General features: G+C 38.6%; 1 protein-coding gene across 1 annotated transcript in view; it reads right to left on the bottom strand.

Moving 5' to 3' along the window:
• The window catches only part of Psma5 (proteasome (prosome, macropain) subunit, alpha type, 5), a 28,897-nt gene that overhangs the window by 19,287 nt on the left and 4,098 nt on the right, over positions 1–5,512 (bottom strand). The window lies entirely within an intron of this gene.

Genomic DNA, 5,512 nt, shown 5'->3' with positions numbered 1-5,512 from the left:
AGTTCAAGCCCCACAACTGACAAAAAAAAAAAAAATAAAGAAAAAAAAAAAAAGCAAAGTGAGACATCTTACTTCATCTAAAGGTATAGGCTAAATAACGTATATTAATTTCGTTCCTTCCTTAAATCTGTTAATGTAAAATTAAAGGGCTTTAAAAAAAAAAAGCATAGGGCTAGGAAGGTGGCTCAGTGGGAGAGCACTTGCCTTGCATGCATGAGGCCTTGGGTTCGATTCCTCACCACCACATAAGCAAAAAGAAAAAAGCCAGAAGTGGCGCTGTGGCTCAAGTGGTAGAGTGCTAGCCTTGAGCTGAAGAGCTGAGGGACAGTGCCCAGGCTCAGAGTTCAGGCCCCACGACTAGACTCAAAAAAAAAAAAAGGCATAGAGGGCACTAGTGGCTGGTGGCTTACTTCTGTAATCTAAACTGCTCAGGAGGCTGAGATCTGAAAATCACAATTTGAAGCCATTCTGGGCAGACAAGTTCATGAAGACTCTTATCTCCAATTAATCAATATACAAAAAAAAAGAGAAAAGAAAAGAAAAAAGCCAGAAGCAGAGCTGTGGTTCACGTGTCAGCCTTGAGCAAAAAAAGGTCAGGGACAACACCCAGGCCCTGAGTTCAAGCTCTAGAACTGGCACCAAAAGAAAAAAAAGGCATAAATAGTTGGACACCTATGGTTCATATGTAATCCTGGCTACTTGGAAGGCTAAAAAACCTAGGCTTATTCTCTAGAGAAGGAAGAGCCTTTGGATTGTGGGGCCACACCAACTATAGTCAAAGGGAGAGGTACTAAACTGAAAAACCAACTAATTTATTAAAAATATAAAGAATCTAATGTTAAAATCCTAGCTTTCTTTCCTCACTCAGCTCTGAGCCAGAAGCCAGAAATAACCTCTTGGCATGAAATAAGAAGCAGTTGTCTTCTCTACAGAAGTTGCTATAGAAGTTTTATTTAAAAAAAAATCAGATTCTACACTAACAAATACATTTTATGCAATGACTCAAACCCACAAGCAGATACAAATATATAAATACAATAGGAAAAATATTTCATGAAAATAAAAACTCAGTGGCCAATACTCTAGGCAAGGAATTGTTATCTAATGTTCTATCCTACTTCAAAAAGAAAATGCTCAAGCCAATGTAATGGTACATGCCTGTAATTCCAGCATTTGGGAAGTGGAAGAAGGATCATGAATTTGAGCTCAGCTTGGCTACCCAGCAAGACTCTAACTCAATAAAAACGAAAAAGAAAACTATTTCTATGACCAGTATGTTGATACCAATATCTACTACATGGGTTGAGACTTACAATTTGAAGAACTCTAAAAAATTTGGCCACCTCAAGAGGAGACAATGTTTTTAAGTTAAGCCAAGCACCAGTGGCTCATGCCTGTAATCCTAGCTACTCAGGAGGCTGAGATCTAAGGATCATAGTTCAAAGCCAGCCCAGGCAGGAAAAGTCCATAAGACTCTTTATCTCCAATTAACCACCAGAAAACTAGAGTGGCACTGTGGCTCAAGTGATAGAGCGCTTGCCTGGAGCTGAAGAGCTGAGGGACAACGCCCAGGCCCAGAGTTCAAGCCCCAGACGGACAAAAAAAAAAAGGCAATTATTTACTTCATTGTTATTATAGAGGTGATATACAGAGGGATTACAATTGCATGAATCAGGTAATGAGTACATTTCCTTTCATAGAGTGTCTTCTGTTCCCTCATTTTCTCTCAGTCCCTCTCTCCCATCTCCACTCACTTTCATCAGTGTCCACTGAGCTCACCATACATAGGTAAAGAAGACAGAATCATCAAAAAGACTAAAAAGAAAGGAAAGAAGGAAAAGAGAAAAAAAAGAGACAGACAGGAAGGAAGGAAGGAAGGAAGGAAGGAAGGAAGGAAGGAAGGAAGGAAGGAAGAAAGGAAGGAAGAAAGATGTCTCTTGTTTCCACAGGAGTTTGTTTCAGTATGTATATTATTTTATATAAATATGAAGAGCCACTTAAGCATTGTGCCTTTGTGTTTCTCTCCTAAGAATATCTTCTTTTTGTCTCACTGTGTGTATCTAGAATCTTATACAATTTATCATATCCCAGTGTATTTTAGATCTAATTTCCACTCAGAGATAACATGTGCCTTATCTCTCTGAGCTTGGCTTACCTCACTTAACATGATTTGTTCTAGTTCCATCCATTTCCCTCAAAATGACATTATTTTATTCTTTCTAATGGCTGTGTAAAATTAAGAGGAAACAACTTTTTTTTTAATTAGTGGAAAAAATTCCTAAAGAAAAATATTTCAGGCCAGGTATCAGTGGCTTATGCCTGTAATCCTACTCAGGAGGCTGAGATCTGAGGATCATGGTTCCAAGGCAGCCCAGGCAGGAAAGTCCATAGACTCTTATCTCCAAGTAAGCACCCAAAGAGCCGAGAAAGTAGAGCTATGGCTCAAGTGGCAGAGCACTAGCCCTGAGCACAACAGCTCAAAGATAGTGCCCAGGCCTTGAGTTCAAGCTCCAGAACAAGCAAAAATTTAAAAAAAAAAAATCCTTTGGCCATGTGTAGGGCACAGGGCAGCAAAGATGGCGCTGAGAGGGAGTTGAGTGGGCAGAGCCCAAATTGCTTTGCGTTCAGTGTGTAACCAGCCTGTGGAAGCTTAGGTGCATGATAGGGTGTGACCTTGACAGTGATTGGTTCCTCTTCCTCCCCTCCAGGCCACCTGCTCTTTTTTGCTTTAAAAAGGGTCTGCTCTGTTAATAAACAAGTCTCTTCCAGCTTGACTTGACTCCCCACTGCGTCTGATTGTCTCCTGGTAATGCTATGTGCATGTGTAATCCCAGCTACTCATTCCTCTGGTGTAACTGGTATTATAGGCTTGTATCACTTTGTGTGGCACAAAATGGTACAAGCCTATAATACCAGTTACACCAGAGGAATGGATAAAAGGCTCACAGAATTAGGTTCATTTCTATCTGAAAAATAAAGCAAAAAAGTGTTGGGAGGTGTGATTATAGTGTTAAAGTGTTTATCAAACACTAAATATTAATTCTCACACTATTCCAATACCCCCAACTTAAATCTCCTTCTAGGCTTCCAATCCAAAAAAGGTAAGTAATTCTGAGAAAGGTTATCTTATAAAGTATATCAAAAGTCAAGGTAATCTTCCTTTCACACTTATAGTTCCCTCCAAATAAATCAACATTGTAATTCTGTCTAAATTTCTCCTACCTGCTTTGGTAGGAACTGGGGAGATGAAGGGAAATGAGAGAACATTCAAAATGAATTTATTTATTTGTTTTTTAAGACAGCATCTAGCTATATAGCCCAGGCTGGCTTAGAACTCAACAATCCTCCTAACTCAGCCTCTGGAGTATTAGGATTATAGAGGTGTACCACCACATGTAGCTATGCAATATTTCTTAATATAACTCACTAACAGTAACCAATGTCTGGATTCTTGATGACATAATTTTGATATAGATTTCTCTTTCTTCCACTTTTTTTTTCTGTTGCCTCTATCTTACTAATATTATTCACACAGTATCTCCAAGTAATCACTTCTATGGTCAGCCATTTTTAGTCATCCTCTATCTCTACAATATTTACTAAATAGTTTTCTCATTGGCTACTCTTAGGTTGCCAAGGCAAAAGCAGGTTGTTTAAACTCCAGACACTTGAATTTTCACTCCATTCACTCATCCATCAAGGGCCATTATGTTCTCTATCCTAGCCTAATGTAAGATCAGATACCATCTCATTATTTTAGGTAATCTAGAACTACTGACTTGGCTGATGCTCAAATAAATATTACATCTTATGATTACCTAATTGATTTATAGGTGGCCCATTATCTGCTGTCCTATTATTACAATAATTTGTGATAATTGCAATTTGCAATTTTATTGTACAACTTCAACTAATCACAATCTCTTTTCCACTTTTCCAGATTCTTGCACAACTATTCTCCCCAATGCACTCTATTTAAAAGAGGTAACTCTGAAACACACAGTTCATAGGTCTGAAGGGCATGGTTTAAGTGATAGTATGTTTATTTACACCCCAGTACTAATTTGGCCAAAGCCCAAATCAAAACATATAAACAATATCAAAGACTATAGCAGTTCTCTTCAATAATGTGAGGAACTGAATAAAAAGATTTAAACAGTCCATGTGATCCGATGGGAAACTAGGACCCAACTGAAGGAAACTTCAGGAAGCTAAACTTTGTTGTTCTGGTACTGAGACTTGAACTTAGGCTAAGCCTCTTTTTCTCACTGTGCTCTTTTGCTCATAGCTGGAACTCTACCAATTGAGCCATGCCTCTAGTTCTGGCTTTTTGCTGGTTAATTAGAGAAACATCTCTACCTGAGCAGGCTCCAAACTTCAATACTCAGATCTGAGCTTCCTGAGTAACTAGGACTATAAGCATCAACCACACACCCCTGGCTGGAAGCTAGGCTTGATCCAATACAGAGGTAAGTTTCCTTCAAGAACTTTTTCAACTCTCATGAGAAAATATTCTGCCACTAAAATTATATAAATATCGACTTTTTCAAATTAATTCTGTCTGGAGCTATAGGTGTTTTAACTATGTAATAAGGTCTGGACTGGACCAATGATTTTCAATCTTTGTTAAATATTAGAATAACTGGGGCCTAATGCCTGGGCCTTACTCCAAAAAAACCTAGGGTAGGACCTAGTTATCTATTTTTCTCTGTCTCTTTTTTCTTCCTTTTCTATTTTTCCTCTCCCTCTCTCTTAAGCATTCCCCAGCTATTATTTTTCAACACTGTATTTAAAGATTTTAGTTATATGTTTTCTCTAACTGCCATTTTATCAAGTTACTTTTTTTTTTGCTGGGCCTATGTGCTGGGCCTGTGTGCTGTCCCCAAGCTTCTTTTGCTCAAGGCTAGTGCTCTACCACTTGAGCCACAGCGCCACTTCCAACTTTTCCTGAGTAGTTTACTGGAGATAATAGGGTCATAGACTTTCCTGCCCAGACTGGCTTTGAACCACTATCCTCATAACTCAGCCTCCTGTGTAGCAAGATTACAAGCTTGCTCTCTAAGTTTTAGATTGCTATTTGATTTTACATTAATGTTACAGTACACATCTCTATTCAGTCTCTAATGTTTAGTACAAACTCACATCTTTCCCAGCAAAGTTACAAAGGTGATCAAGACAACAAAACTGTAATATAGGGGCTGAACTGGACTTCTACACTCATCTTTATAACTAAGAGGATTATAAATATAAATATGTTCCTGCACTCCCATTAAGAAAAAGCTACTTACATGGTAATGAAGCTTTTATTTGCTCAAAGTTTTAAACAGATGTCTGGAAAAGGATTAAAAGTATTCTAAAAACAGTTAAAACTATTTTCTTTTCTGCAGGGCGCCGGTGGCTCACGCCTGTAATCCTAGCTACTCAGGAGGCTGAGATCTGAGGATCGCGGTTCAAAGCCAGCCCGGGCAGGAAAGACTGTGAGACTCCTATCTCCAATTAACCACCAGAAAAC

The sequence above is a fragment of the Dipodomys ordii genome, unplaced genomic scaffold, assembly GCF_000151885.1.
Source record: "Dipodomys ordii isolate 6190 unplaced genomic scaffold, Dord_2.0 Scaffold146, whole genome shotgun sequence".
In the NCBI taxonomy this organism is placed as follows: Eukaryota; Metazoa; Chordata; class Mammalia; order Rodentia; family Heteromyidae; genus Dipodomys; species Dipodomys ordii.
This window is presented reverse-complemented; position numbering and strand designations above follow the sequence as displayed.